The sequence below is a fragment of the Anser anser genome (assembly GCF_964211835.1).
Source record: "Anser anser genome assembly, chromosome: 1".
NCBI lineage: Eukaryota > Metazoa > Chordata > Aves > Anseriformes > Anatidae > Anser > Anser anser.
The window spans coordinates 6,829,911-6,846,043 of NC_139720.1; the positions used below are offsets into that span (position 1 = coordinate 6,829,911).

The 16,133-nt window shown below is 46.2% G+C and overlaps 1 protein-coding gene across 3 annotated transcripts in view; it reads left to right on the forward strand.

The window, feature by feature from the left end:
* The window catches only part of CAMK1D (calcium/calmodulin dependent protein kinase ID), a 220,482-nt gene that overhangs the window by 28,998 nt on the left and 175,351 nt on the right, over positions 1-16,133 (forward strand). The window lies entirely within an intron of this gene.

The following is a 16,133-nucleotide window of genomic DNA, read 5'->3' on the forward strand; positions in this document are numbered from 1 at the left end:
TACTAGAGAGATTTTAGCCACAGATGCACTTCATCAAACACAAAGTACTCTGCATTGTTTGCTGGGGTGTTTCTTTACCTCCTCTCACGTTCCTTATGGAGCTGCTTGTTAAGCAAAATTTAAAAACAAAACAAAACTTGCTCCTCTTATCAAAGGACTCTTAGGAGAGAACCAAACATGTCTTGTATTGTGAGGGCTTAAGTCTGTATGGATTAATGGTGGGTGACAAAAATACTGCGAGGATGGGAGGTGCTGACAGTTTGGATGATGTAAGTCTTGTAGCTCCTGTGTTGCTGCATTTCTCTTAAAGGGTCTGTCAACAATGTCTGGACTTTTGGATGATTTCCCTTCAGTCAGGTTTTCCTTTTACATTGAGCCATCGCAGCATGTGGTTTGGGAGAGCATCTCAGGAGGAGCTGGGGGATGCTGTAACTCACATGCCCTTGAATGTACTGGATTTTCTGAATGGATAATGATGGGTTTAGTTTTATTTTTTATTTTAATGAAAAAGTAACAGTTCCCTGTCAGAGAGGTTTCCCTCATCTTAGGAGGAACTCAGGCACCTGGCAGATGTTGCATAAAGTTGTCGTGCGTGAGCAGATTACTACCTAGAGCCCTGTTTTTTGGTCTCCACTGCCACAGTAACTTATGGTCTTGCTGTCAACTTAATTTGATTGCAAAGTCCAGTCCATCAAGGAGAGACTTCCAGCTATGCTTATGGGTTGAAATTGGGAGAGCATCAATGAGACCTTCACCTCTACAGTCTGACTCAGCAAGCAGACACTCAGTCTGGGTTCTATAATTACGTTGTATATTACAACTACACAAACATATAGCAAAGCCAGGTCTCTGCCCCTGGCTCTCGTACCCAGATCAAATGGTTCCACTTAAGGCTCAGCTCTTCTGTGTATTCTGCTTAGTCTGATCAAGCTGTAGCTGGATACCTCCTAGGAGTACAAATCACATAGATAATTTCTGTCTTCCAAGTGTTGGTTTTTTTTTTTTTTTTTTTCCTCATCTCCTCTCAGACAGACAGTAGGAAAAAAAAAGTTAATCTGGAACACAGAATTGGTAACAATGAAGTACAGAGCCATTGCCTTATACCATATCTGATAGCTGTAGATATCCAGACAGTGTAGAATAGTATACTCTGAATTGTCTCCCTTCTTCAATAAATATGTTAAGTAACAATAATAATTTCACATGTGCCTGAGCTTTGTGAAAATTTGAATATGAATCTAAATGTAGCTTTGAATTAGGTAGTATACTCTTCTGTTGGGTCTAGACGTGAATCCGCATCTCAGCTTTGGGACTTTAGTTCTATATCTAACCATAATGGTTTCTAAAGAGATGAATGAATACAGTAATATAAGAAACAAATGCATTAGATACCCAGAGTATTGAAATTACAGGGCCAAAGAGGTGAAAAGGGGATGTTGGTATGGCATTTTGCATCACTGCAGGAGCCTTCAGGGAAGCAGAATTCTCTGCTGGTGTGGAGGAACCTCACCTGAGGTGTCACCTCCCCTCCCTGTGAGCATCTTCTTGTACCAGCAATGCTCCGATAGCAGGGAGGATCTCCTGGGGTTGAAAGAAGCAGGCAGTGGCAGAGGTCATTATTAGACATAAAGGGAGGTGGGTTGTTGAATCCTGAGAACATCGCCTTGGGGACACGTCTGTGGGGCACAAGGGTTGATATCATGGTGTGTAGGTGAGTCCCCGCTGTTTGCAGGGGGGGAGCAGATAGTCCGTGATGGTCCTGGGGACATGGGGGAGTATGGGCGGTGTTCTGCACGATAAGCTCATGCTGCTAAGGGGGAACTGGAGTCCAAGATTTCCATGGTAGCACTCTGAGATACTGCCAGAGTGACAGGTGAGGCTGGAGAGAAAGATCTGTGGTCTCAGTGCTTGGAAGAGATGGTGTAGAGAACCAGAGGGGTAGTCTTTGGGTCTTCAGAAACTGGAGAACCTTGAGTGGACAGGAAGACCCTGTAGAGAATCTATTTTTGTCAAAACAGATTGAGATTCAGAGCCATGCTACTGGTAATGAACAATAAAAGGATCATAGAGGAGCATTCAAACTGGGAGCTGGGGAAAGCGGGAAGAAGGTGCAGAGAAGTGCTTGGCTTGGACTGGTGCAACCAGTGAGCTGGATGTGGTTGGTGCTCAGTGCACATTTGGAAAGTTTGGGTGGACCACACAGAGCAAAACTGAAGTAAATGGAAAAGGTGAATCAGGCTCCCTGCGAAAGCAGCTGAGTGACTTTGCAGCAGCATCAGGTGCTGGAGTGAAGACAAAAGTGCAGGTGCTCATACCCCAGTGCTGGAAGCCTGAAAAAATGTTAGGGGAGCCAGAGTGCTTGGTGTTAAGTGACAACCGTGACATAGCAGGTACCTCAGGGACCAGATAATTAGTGGGATGCAGTGTTGCCAAGCTACCAGTTTCATAAGAGTGCTGGAGTGGGATGTATAGGTGGGGGATTGGCAGTGCAAGTGAAGGATAATACAAAGTGCAGCAGCATAGAAATGTTATGGGAAAAGAGAACCCCTATAGTATCCTTGTGGGTGGAAATCCTGACTCTAATAATAAGTACAGTGCTTAGATTGTACTGCTGCCCCCCACCTCGCCAATCAGGAAATATTAAGTGAGATTAAAGAAGAGGCCAATTTGGGACAGGTATTAATAGCAGGAGATTTCAACTACCCATACATAGATTGGGTTAGTGCCTCATCGGGATGAAATGTGGCGAGAAAGTTTTGGACAGAGTAAATAGTTGCTTCCTAGAACAAGTAATCCTAGATCCTGTAAGAAAAGATGCTATTCTGGATTTGGCCTGGAGTGGTGCACAGGACCTGGTCCAAGAGGCATTAGCAGACGAGCTCACTTGTAGGGAGTGCAATACAATTAGATTTAACATCACAGGAGAAAAAGGCAGGCCACATAAATCCAGCATGTAGATATTTGATTTCAAGAGTGGCACAAGGTAAATACGAGGCAGACTTTAAAAGGAGCAGTTCAAAAAAGCAAGGAACCTACATGCAGCTAGAGGCTGTTAACAGTAATGTGTGAGAAGCGAAGATAAAATGTGTGCCACAATTAGAATAGAAAGCAAAGTTGACACCCAAATCCCCTGCAGACTCAGTAGGAAAGTTATGCAGCATATCATGGGGAGAAGGTTGGCACCTGAGAAATGGAAAGCTTGTTCAAATGAAGGGAATGGGAAAGCCTGGAAAATATGGCAAGTAAATGTAAACAGAGAATTGGGTTTGCAGAAGCCACTTTAGGTAGTCAAATGCCATGAGGCTGATGAAGAAGTCCAGAAAAACCTCGTAAAAATGACTGTGTGTCAGAAAGGTGGCACACAAGCTTCAGTGTAGATAAATGTAAGGTAATCCATCAAGGGAAAAGTAAACCATGCCTTCATGATGCTGAACTCAAGAACTGGAAGTACAGCTTGGGAGAGAGATCTTGGAGCCACTGTTGGCAGTTACCTGTAATCGCCTGCTCTGTGTGCAGTGATGTCCAAAAAAGCAAAAAACCTTTTCCAATCTTAATGATTCTGTGATTCTATGCTTTGTTCCAAGCCAAGGGCTTCTTTTAATTGTGCAGAAATTTATTGACTGTAAAAGAAAGCAATCAAAAGAAGTAAATGGGCAGATGCATGGAGCCTCTATGATATGTGACTGGCCAGTAGCTGGCTTTATCTAAATATCAAACTACGAGACGATGGCAGCTGTTGATACCTGTCAGCATGATTTGCCTTCTCACCAGCTTTACATTACACAATGCTCCTATGCAGATTAAAATATTGTCGCCCTTATTTCCCTAAAGGACAAGAAGGAAGTGAGGATGGAGGTGGTGGGAGAAAGGCTGTGGGTGTGGATAGGAGAAGGACAGAGCATTTAGGGTAGTGTGGAGGTAAATGCAATGCCCCAGGTATAGTGGGCGGAATGTGTGGAAAGAAAAAAGTCCAAGAAAGGAGTTCATGGGGAGGGGTTCAGAGAGCCCTGGTGTGGGGCTGAGTTGAGGAAAGCAAGAGATATGTATTATGAGGGTGATTATAGTACCTCTGTAGAAGCCAGTTTGATGTGCATCTAGATCTATTCACCCCCCCACCAGACCATGGCACATACATACCATATATGCGGTTAAGTAGTAAAGGGGTAAATTAGCTGGTTCCTTCATAAATTAGGATGTTGGTGCAATGCTGATTGGTTGGTCTAGAGACTCCTAAACCAAACTATTTTGATGCTCAGTCAAATCTGAAAAGCAAACATGAATCCTGCCTAATGCCATGGCTGTTATAAATCTACCCACCCCAAACTAATTCTAATACAGACAGAAAAACATTTTCCTGATGAGGAAGCTCTTAATAGAGCGCACTAATCTCAAGGCAAGGAGAGGACTGTGGGCTCGGGTGCAGCTTAGCAAACAGGCTGGGAAGGGGAAGGAGGCCAGTGTTATGAAGGATTGTCCCCAGTAGTTAGGGCAGGAATGGCATTTCAGGAAGACCATGACTGAGCTGCAGAAGAGACCCCTTGAGACCCCTTTGCTCTGTGCTGTAGAGGCAGCAGATAGGGGTTTCTTGTCATGTAGAGCAGGAGAATGGCAGCACCCCATTGCCACAGCCATTGCTGGTGTGATGCTAAGGTCGGCGTGGAGGTCCTTGGCCAACAGCTGCATGAGTTAATGTGTAGGAGTGGGTGTGGGTGCATTTTCATCAGCTTTATGTTGTTCTGAGATGTCTTTCCCAGTGAGAGGTGTCTCACTTCCCACTTGTCTGTCTCTGGGTTCAATCAGAGGACTTGGAGCCCGTGGGGCCAAGCAGACAGAGATGGAAAGCCTCCAGGAAACTCAGCATTTTCCCTTGGCTTCCCCTGCTGTTTTTGTTACTTTCCTCCCCTCACTTTGCAGCCATTTGCACTGGCAGCTCTCACTCCCTGCGAGGGCTGAGGTGCTGAGCCTGGCAAATGTCCTGAGGGGCCGAAAGGGTCTGGGATCCATCCTGCCAGCTCCAGTGAGGGGCTGAGAGGCCTCACAGCTCCCTGTAACCTGCCAGATGGGGCTGACCCTGAGTGCCAGCTCTGCGGTATCTGGCTGCCTCTAGGCCTTCATCAGCTGTCTGGTTTTCGGTGGAAGCCCTCCCGTAAGAGTCAGCTTGCTTATAATAAACTAGTGAGTCACGCAAATGCAGCGTTTCCTTCTGCTTTACCTTGGGATTGGGTTGGCACAGAAGCAGGCTCCACAGCCTCGACCCATGAGGCTCTGGTTTGCTTTGGCATCCCTTCTTCTCTCCCAGGGGGGTGTCATTTTGTTGTACATTTTTGAGCTGCCCCGTGAACAGCACACAGAAATACAGCTCCCGTGGGAGCAGCGAGGGTTCCCTGTCAGTCTGCTGGGGGCTCCAACATGGCCATGCTTGGACCCAGCCCCTCCGCACGCCGCAGGGCAGTGATGCTCCTTTGTGGCTTGCCCCACGTAGCCTCTGTGGGTCAATTGGTGTGTGGCAGGTGGATGAATCCTGTGGCAGGCACCCCTTGTCCCGTGATGGAAATAACACCGGGGCCCCACTCTGAGGAATGTGTCACAGCTGCTCTATTTTGGGAAACAGCCCTACGAATGAGAGTTTTCAGCGAGCATCAAATCCAGGACTCGTGTTTGGCTCTGGCAGGCAGCGGGAGGCTGGTTTGCTTTTACAAGGGGGTGATGGCATCCTCTACTTTCTCTGGGAGCTGCTTCCATTCAAAGCCCCCTGAGTCTGCAGAGACTGCCCCACCATGGCTCCATGGAGAGCTGCAAGCTCAGCCTCAGAATTAGGGGGGCAGTCAACACTGGTCCCCTCCAACCCCACACCTCCTACCCATGTCTTAACCACAGGGAAGGATTGTCGCCATCCAGAAACAAATGTATGACGGGGCCTATTTATATAGAGTCTTCCACCATGGATGCTCCCTACTCATCTGATTTTACTTCTGGAGTTGGTTCTGTCACTAAATTTCATGCCCAGGTTCTGGTTGACTAAGAAATTGGTAATGGCTCCACCAAGAATTTGGTTTGACACTCTAAGTAAAGGCTCTGTGGGACTGAAGATTTCACCAGAGCAAGGAGCACTGATGTGAACCCATAGGATTTATACTTTGAAACCCAGTGGTGGTCACAGCAAATCTCAGTTGCTTTACGCCGTGGTGCCAAGGCTGTAAAATGGAATGGTACCTTCTGCCCAGGTGTGATGGGCAGGGATGTATCGGGAGAATAATTTAACTGGCTGGAAAGCTGCCCAGCAGAAAAAAATGGGGGGTGCTGATTGACAGCAGCCTGAATATGAACCAGGTGGGCAGAGAGGCCAAGGGCATCTGGGCCTGCATCAGAAATAGTGCAGCCAGCAGGACCAGGGAAGCGATTGTCCTCTTGTATGTGGCACTGGTGAGACCACTCCTTGAGTACTGTGTTCAGTTTTGGGCCCCTCAGTACAAGGATACGGAGTTACTGGAGTGTGTGCAAGAAGAACAAAAAAGCTGGTGAAGGGACAAGAAAACAAAAGTTATGAGGAGTGAGTGAGGGATTTGGAGTTGTTTAGTCTGGAGAAGAGGAGGCTGAGGGGAGACCTCATCGTAGTCTACAACTGCTTAAAAGAGGTTGTAACAAGGAGGGTGTCAGTCTCTTTTCTCAAGTGACAAGTGATAGGACACAAGGAAATGGCCTCAAGTTGCACTAAGATGGGTTTAGATTGGACATTAGAAAGAATTTCTTCATGGAGAGGGTGGTCAAGCATTGGAAACGGGCTGGCCAGAGACATGGTGGAGCCTCCATCCCTGGAGGTATTTAAGAGATATGTGGATGTGGCAGTAAGGGACATGGTTTCATGATTTTCCAACCTGGATGATTCTGTGATTTCAAATAATTTGTAGACCTTTAAGGCTACGGGGGAATGTAGTGACACAGAGTTGGAAACACGACCATAGGATCTAAATTTGAATTCAATGTCTACACCCTTCCCAGAATATGTACAGAACTCGCTTTTTCCGGCACAGAGATCCAGCCCACTGCAGTAGAGGTATATGCTTCATACTGCCCTGCTCATCTCTGGGTTGTGGCAAGAGATGAAAAACTTCATCATCCAATGGAAGAACAAGGAGGTTTTAATTAAGCAAATTATTATTACCCAAACTTGGTTTTGCCGAGATAGAAGAGACCGGTGCCAGCCAACGCAATGCTCCCGTTCCCCATGGAGATGTAAAGATTTACACTAAACAAGGAGCTTGAAATGTGCATCCAGTAGAGGAAGTGTTACGTAGGATTTTGGAAGAAAAAATATTTTCTGTCCCTTTTAAAAAAAGCAACACTACTATGCTGTTTTCTGCAACACAAATGGTGCCACACACTCAGAAGAGCTTGGACTGGGATGCGCTGGTGTCTCCTGAGTCCTGGAGCTGGTGGTGGGATACTGGCATGCAGAAAAGTCCCAGAGTTGCTGTTGCTCATTATTTTTGAGTGTTTTGCTTTGCTGAGTGCTTCCCTTGCTGAACTGCGGCTGCAGGTCTGGCAGACCTTCACCTGAACGGTGGTTGATAAGCTTCAATCTCCAAGGATGGATTTATTTCAGAAATGAAAAGACGGCGGTACCTCCAAAGGTGGGAGGATCTCCAGGGACCCCCCTTCCTATCCGTATGAGGTGGGTTTGAATTCCCTCTCCAGCATGGCTTTGGCCCCAAAGATGAGATTGCTTTGCCGAACCTATTAAAAGCCAGATTAAGATCTCTTGCAGAGGTCATTTAGCAAGCAGTGAGACGAATTGGCAGCCCTTCTCTGAGGAATACTTGTTTTTCTCCCAGTCCTCAAAACAATCTGGGGAATGTGTTTGGAGCCAGTTTGTTTCTGCTGAATTTAACTCTCTCATCCCCAGGAGAAATAATTCATGTTGTGCCCACGTGCCCAGGATGGGGCAAGCTCTTCCCCAGCCCATGGTGACCAAGAGGCGTAAAGATGCTGTTGCAACTTGTGGGATGGTTGTGCCTATAACCTGATCCTGTTCTGGCTTTTTGAGCCACGTTGGTTTTCAGAAGCAGGCAGCAGGGTTTGTGATGTGTGTGTGTGTGGGTATGCCTGCGTGTGCGTGACGAGAGGGTGACTAAACCCGGCTGCTGTGCGGTTACATAAATTTGCATCAGCCCCTATGTTGTATGTAAAGCACAGGGATGACTCAAAGGCAGGATCTGCAGTGGCACGTAGCGTCTGCTGGCTGTCACTGATTGTCAGCCCGGGGCAAAGCTGTCGGATCGATATTTGGGGCTGGCTGGGTGTCATCCTCGCCTGCCGTGGGCCATGACACTGGGGGTGCCGGCATCTCCTGCATCCAGGAGCTACCAGCAGGTCAGCACCACCAGGAAATGCAATATTGTGCATGCGGGCTGTTGAAATGCAAAAGAGCTGATAGGAAAATGAGCCCCCTATTTCTGCTGTGGTGACTCCCCCACTGCCCGTGTGAGGTAAAGCCACGATTAGGTGTAATGACAAAGGATGTGCTGCCAGCAAAGCTCAGCTCTGAGCCCTCTTGAGCTCAGGATCCGGACTAAAAGCCTAGCGCAACACACTTTGGAGCACAGAGAAAGATTTTGCTTCTCTCTAATTAAAAAATAAAAATAGTTTTATACAGCAATTAGTGCATTCTTTATGGCTATCCTCAATATTCAGTCATCCCTTCAAATTGCAAGATTAAAAAAAAAAAACACTAAATTTTTAATGTTCAAATTAACTTTCTAGGTGGTGAAGCTTAGATTTCCTTGCTTTACTTTTTGTTGTTGTCGTTGTTTTGCTTTTTTGTAGGTCAGAAGTGTATTTGAAAAAAAAAAAAAAAGAAAAGAAAGCAGCACCCCAGTTTCTTTCTCTTCTACCCCACTTCAAAACTCCTTGGGTAGCTGCTGGCTCTGGGAGCCAGGATGTTCAGAGAGGACCAAGTATTGCAGGGTGTGCAGTTCACCCCAATAATAACCACACTGAAGGCAGATGGTGAAGTGCATTTTTTTCATGTTTTATGTGGATTAATGATTTCAATAAACATTTTTTCTCATTTGTGTATGTTAGGGAAAGCATCTACCTGGCATCTGAGAAACCTCTGAGCTTTCTCTGGCTTTCCTGGTGGCTGCACTCGAAGGCCAAGTTTGTTTGATCTGCCTCAATCCCCTCTAATGTTTGTCATCTGTATTAGCCACAAGACTGCAGTGAGACAGCAGTTACTGGTCCCTGAGGGGTCTGGTTTTCCCTTGATGTGTCTGTAACTCCTTTTACAATAATAAGAGTTATTTGTACATACAGCGGGGATTAGTTAATGGCCTGCGATGCGCAATCCAGCAGGGCACGGCTCTCCAGTGACTGCCATTATGCGATGTGCCGCGGTGATTTCTGAGTGCTCCGGAGCCGTGCCTTCATTAAGCCGCAGCGCATGGTGGAGACAAATATCCCTGCCCTCGTTTCGAGATGGGAAAGCTGAGATGTTCCCCATTTTGTGGGTAAATAACATGAGGTGCTGCAAAGTGAAGCAATTTATAGCAAGCCAAGCTTTGTATGTATGGTCAGGGTGCTGTGGTTTAACAAGCCACATCTTCTCCTCTCTGCTCTTGCAGGGGCCATGGGTGTCCTCTTAACTGGGGGTAATTGCTGGGAAATGAGCTTAGCCGAGGAGAGAGGTGATGGAGCTGAGATGCGTGAGGCTAAGCTCGATGAATACATCAAGTGTGCTCACTTTTCCCAGGGCTTTGCTTATGAGGTTATTTAGCACCTCACCGAAAAGCCTCCAGGGTCGGGTGTGGGAACCGGGCTGGTGGCATACTTGGGTCTGGGAGGTGCGGGCCCTATAGTACCTGCACTTGCATTCCCATGGCTGTCAGAAATGCTAGGAGCAGTCACCAAGGGAGAGGATGGCAGCAGGAAGGTCTTGCTTTGACAAGAAACATTCCTGCTGTTGCTCAGTGTCAGTGCTGTTACTTGTATATATGGTCCCTGTGGTGTGTGGCCCTGATCCCAGGGCGGCGTACAGCATCTGGGAATGACTCATGCAACCACAGTGTAACACATCTGCTCCTGGCCAGATGTAAAACAAACACACGGTTTCGGTGTTATCTTGACCTAGACTAATGTCGCTATTTTGGAGTTTTATGTCAGAGGCACAGAAATCCTGGAAATCACTGATGGAAAAGACCTATGAGATCATCCCTCCCACCCACAAGATTGTTCCCTGAAAAATATTCTCCATTGCTTTGTCCAAAGCAGGCAAAATTTGCTCAAGTGAGGGGGATCCTAATGCTTTCCCTTGGGGGGAAGCGTTACATTTTACAACATACCAGTAAAGACTCATTTATCCCCAGTCTACAGTCCAAAGTCAATTTTACTCAGTTTAAACCTGCCAGTCCAAGTTCAAATCCCTGAAAATGCTCCTCTTCTTACTGCTGGTTGTACCCTGAATGGGACAGGGACTTCCAGCAGCAAGAACTGAAGGCAGGCTGCTCAGCCCTCTGTAATGGGATGAGTTTGTCATCAAACCTCAAATATCTGTGGGGGATCCCAGCTGTACAGCTGTCACAGGGGTGGTGCAGAACAGTAAGCTTTGCTCCACCGGGCTGCATCTCCTCCTTCCCCTTGAGGCACAAACTTCCCAAAGGATATTTTTTATTCCATTGAAATATCTCATTCATGGCTTCATAGGGATTTGAAGATCCAAGCTGGTAGCCCAGACTTTTTTAATATCAAAGAAAAAGGCAAAATTTACACTGAATGGGAGAGAGCTGCAGTAAGTGTCTCAAGTTGCACCAGGAGAGGTTTAACTGAACATTGAGAAGAATTTATTCACAGAGAGTGTGGTCAAGCATGGGAATGAGCTGCCCAGGGAAGTGGTGGAGTCCTCATCCCTGTAGGGATTTAAGAGATGTGTGGATGTGGCACTAAGGGACGTGGTTTAGCATTGGGAATCAGTGATATATAGGTTGATGATCTCGATGATCTTGAAGGTCTTTTCCAACCCAGGTGATTTTATGATTCTAACTGTGTAGCAGCTATCTGTTGGATGAGAGCTGGTTTAGACCATCTCAACGTGCCCACGTGCTTGAGCTCCTGGGCAGGGTTGCTGTGGGCACCAAGCCTTCTGTCAAACCTTGTCACGCCTGAGATGCTGCAAGCTATTAACAACTTCTGCTAATGAGCACCATCACATCGTCAAGAAGTCTATTTTTAATGCAGAATGCAATTGCAAAAGCGCAAAAAAAGTCCCCCAGTTAACAGATTTTACAGATATATTGGAAAAGAAAACACTCTCCATCTGCAGGGCGGGGGCTGTGGGCGCCTGCTCCCTGCTCCCTCCCAGCTGTGTGCCTGTTCTCGCCCTCGTGTCCCCTGGGAATGGGGATGGAAACCTCTGCGCTGGGCTTTGGCAGTACAAGTGGATGCCAAGGAAAGTTTTTTGCCAGGACTTAGCAGGAGCCAGCTCTTTCTTCACTGTAGCAGTTAAACACATCAGTGCAATGAGCCGGTGCAGTCCTCCTGGCAAGGACTGAATAGAGGTTTGTGTTTTCTTTTTTTTTTGCACAGGGGTTATTTTCTTGGGCTTCTGAGCACTCATCTGAAACATGAAATTGCCTGACCCCAAAGCTCACTGGAGGGTTGGTGAGATCCACAGGCTTGCACTGAACAACATTTTCCCTCCTTTAGTCATGGAGGAGTCTCCAGACCGCAATCACTCAGCAGCTGGTAATTTTCAGACATCTTTCCTTTGTGTTTTCAGTGGGATTTGAACCTCTTTGGAGAATGTCAGTTTACAGCAGAGGATCGCAAAATGAGGCCTTGTTCCATGACCTTCCTTGGGCAAGCTTTCTGTAGGGACCAGTTGCCACCTTTGATGGGCTACAGTGGCCAAAGGGATGCTCTGTGGCACCCAAACAAGATGAACAGCTCCAGGCTGCACACAAGGGATGTACCAGGTTGTTCAGTGCTGTAGCCCACATGCAGACCAAGGATTTCTCTTTGCTTGACAGCAGATCCTAGCTAAACTGAGATCCCTGAGCTTTGTGCAGGGCTGGTGCTGCCCATTTCAGCCATTGTGGGATGCTGATGCAGAAATATGTGGAGGAAGGAAAAGGTCCTCGTGTCTGCAGAGAAGTCCTGTTCATTCCGAACACTTGCTGGGGGTAAGAGGAGTAGGGCAGAAAGTGTTTTTCAGAAAATCACCTCTTGCTGTTCCTGTGGTTCCAGCATTTTTACTGAAATCTGCTTGTCTTACCCCCAGTGCCCAGGATGTAGCTCTACCTTCCTCCCATAAGTCTGCCTCCTACTAGCAATATTCCTCCCATCTCACTCCCATTAATCATCCCATATTCATCTGACCTTCTCTTGTCTCATTTATTTTGCTCTGCTTGCATTTATTTGCTCTGCAAATTCCTCAGGCCAGGGGCTGTGTGTATAGAGCATACAGTGAATGTCCAGCAGGATTTCTCTGTGTGATTTTTTTTTTCAGTGCACAGAAAAAATAGCAAGACCAGCCCTACAGGCTGCTTTTGCAAATTGCTCCCCGTTTGATGCGACCCAGCTTTTAAAAATGAGATTAATTCCTGCAACAAAAGAATATAAATCTCAGTTCTCATCAGACTCTGGCTCTACAATAAGTGAATCATGTAGCAAGGGAAGATAAACAAGCAAACATTCAGTTCTTCCCAGTATCAAGCACAAGCACTTGCTGTGCATTGGGTCATTTTTTTGTCATCACCACCTTATACGGTGCCTGCGCCCATTTCTTGCCACCCACAAAAAGTGCTTTCAGAGTAACCAGGCTGAGTCATTAGTGTCCTTAGCTGCTCATGTTGCTCTTCGAGCTTCACGCTGCTGCTTTGCTTAGCGCATTTGTGCCGATTCACTGAAGCTCAGTTCATTTGTTTTATTGATGCATCCATGGGACAGCGGGGAGGGTCGAAGAGAGGCTGGGATTGCAGTATCGAACATTTTGTCTCCCAAATCATTGCAACATGCCCCAGGTCAGCAGGGGACAGCAGCCACCCCAAGCTGATGGCCTTTGTGTGACAAGCTGGAGGTCACAACTGTGCTCATAGCAGCCATGGGTCTGTTCTGCTAAAAACTTGCATCTTTCCCTAGCTCAGACAATCTTTTGCTCTGGTATTATAAATTCTGGGCCAATTATTCTTGCTTCACTCATGCAAAATTCAGAGAAATCGACTGTTGGTACAAAGCCCTTCCACATTTCCTGCCTTGCATTCATTTCAAACTAACAGTGGAACCACAAAATCTCTTGAGTTTTATTATAAAATTACTAAACAACCAAGAGGCCGAATCTGCTTTAAGTGGAAGCCTCGGTGCAGCCTCAGCTATGAAGCCACTCTCCACTTCTGTAATTACCCATTTGCAGTAAATGAGAGAGTCTGATATAACTGCCTCGCAGACACATTGTTGGAAATTATTGGCAGCACTGGAGACTCAGACCGTATTTTGCTCTGTCATTGGAGGTGCTATACAATGGTGTAGACTTGTGTGCTTATAGCTTGGACAAGGTCAGCTGAACTCTTGTTGCTCTCCATTATTTACATCCTTTTGTGTATAATGCAGGAAGGAGTCAACCACAAACCCACCAAAGCCTGAGAATCACAGAATCATTAAGGTTGGAAAAGTCCTTCAAGATCATCTGGCCCAACCATCACCCTATGACCAATGTCACCCACTAAACCATGCCCCTAAGTGCCAGGCCCAAGGACAGCAGCCTGGTCATTATGCACATCTCTTCACTGGGGGGCATGCAAGCACGGACCACTTCTGCTTCTGTGTGTGTTTGTCGTGGAGCTTAACCTATGCCACACATATTGATCACTTGTCTCAATAAGATACACCATGTGTACTTGAAGCCAGGGTGACCAAGTAGCTAATACAAATTTATGAACTCCCATTACTATATCAGAAAATAATACTTTATGTTTTTTTTTTTTTTCCTTTTTTCTTTTTTTTTCCCTCCTGTTTTTCTTGGGTGCATTGTGAGGACCATAGCCCATCTCCCAAATTATCCTTGTGGTGGAGCACAGACTGGCTGTGAGGCAGGGGGATGTGGGAGAAGAGCTCCAGCCTCACCCCATTGCCTCTTCCCTCCCAGTTCAGTGGAGTTTTTCTCTGGGAAGAGGCTCCATCCCTCCAATCCTTGGGGTATGTATCACCGGGTAGTGGTTTTGTTCATTGCAGGGTATGGATTTGCCTAGGGGCACTGACTTTCTGTAGGAGAACATCAGGATGCTCTTAGATATTAAAGTCAAGTTGTGCAAATGTGATGTCACCCCAGCTTGTTTGCTCTTCTCCAGTTAGTAGAAGAAAATCATACCCCTCCCCAAATTCCTCCTTTAATTCCCTTTCTGAGTTTCCATGGGCTGCTTTCTGCCAGCAAGTGTCCATTTCGGCATAACTTATCCATACTGAAAGAGGACTAAACCCTGGCATTGCAAGGCTGAGCTGCAAATGCTGGGTTTGCTTTGGAAGCTGACCAAGAACATTTCTTGTCTATGCAGAGATTTCCCCTCATTGAGGGTTTCACACTTACAGGAACAATGAGGGCATCATAGAAATAACTTCAGCATTTGGGGGGACATCAAGAGAACAGTGTCTTGACTACCAGACCATCCCTGTGAACCCTGATAATTCATAGGCTTTAAAGGTTTGTCCATGCCATGAACCCAAGTATCGCAGAGCCACTGGTCTTGCCAGCAGCCCAGACTGGTTTGCTTCCAGCCCCCAGCAGGGCTTGCAAGGCTGGGCACCCACCCAAGGTGATGCAGTTAAACTGCACCTGGAGCAACCTCATTTGAGGTATCCTTGTGTGTTGTGTGGCTGGACCCCATGCTATCCATGCAGGCTGTTTTATCTTCACGGCAGCCATGTGGCCAAACTGTTACGATAAGGGCTGTGTGACCCCAGGAATTTGTAGTAGCAATTCAATGGTAAAACTGTGCAGTTCCTCACCACTTGAGCTAAATGGCAAAGTTCGCCATACAGCATTCTCATATCCTGCTGTCTGAGCACTGATAGGGGTCATAAGACAGGATCTCAGCAGGGGATCACTTTGTGGTGCAATCCTTCCTTGCTGTTTCACAACCTAGTCTTTTTTGTGCGTGTGTGTAGATTTTCTAATAGAAACATTTGTTTGCAGCAGCCAGGACTGCTGTCTCTCTGCTGATACTTTTAATGAACAGGGGAATGAAAGGTATAATCTGATTGTTTAACAGGCAAAAAAAAAAAAAAGAGTGTATATATAGTCAGAGGAAATGATCAGCCAGAGAAAAGAGGGCATTTGCAGTATGATATTTTATATAAACAGAACGCTCCATCTAGCTCCCGTGGCATATCTGGATGATTAATAACAATAACATGCTAGTTGCAGTTGGCAGGAGATGCTCTTCAGCATTGGCACGTAAGTGCAGAGAGCGAAGCAATCAGGAGGTTTGCATATTGTGTGGATACAAAACCAAGACGTGGTCCTGTGGCTCCAGCACGTGAAAGATGCAGGAGGGTTCTCACAATGAAAACAATCTTCTTTCTTTTGGCTGCATCATTTAAAGAGGGTAGGCTTCATTAATGTCGATGGCACAGATTGGGTGTCAGAAGATGTTAGCTTTATTGCTGTTTCTTGCAATCATTCCCTGCATTTCCTTCTTCCATAAGTATGACTGTTCATTGCCTCTATTTCCTTGCCAATAATATGGGGATCACAACATCACTTACCTCACAGGAGTATTATGAAATATAATTAATATATCTGAAGCACTCTGATGGAAGGTAGAAAGTCTTTTCATGGGAGCTCACAATTCCAGCTAGAAAAGAGTTTTGTATGATGAATGCTGAGGTTAGAAAGGTGTGAAGCCAATTTAGCTTCCAAATGTTGTGGGCCTTGATGCAGCACCTGATAATCCTTGAATCCAGGTCCTTGACATTTTACCACTTTAACCAGTACCAAACTCTGCCATGTGCATACTGAAACCAATAGGTCTATGTGCATAATAATGCAACTCTGATCCAAAGTCTGGTAGTCACAGGTTCTGTGAGTGTTTGATTTTTTAATGTACCTCCTAGACATCTTCAAAGATAGAAATAATTATTTAGGCTTT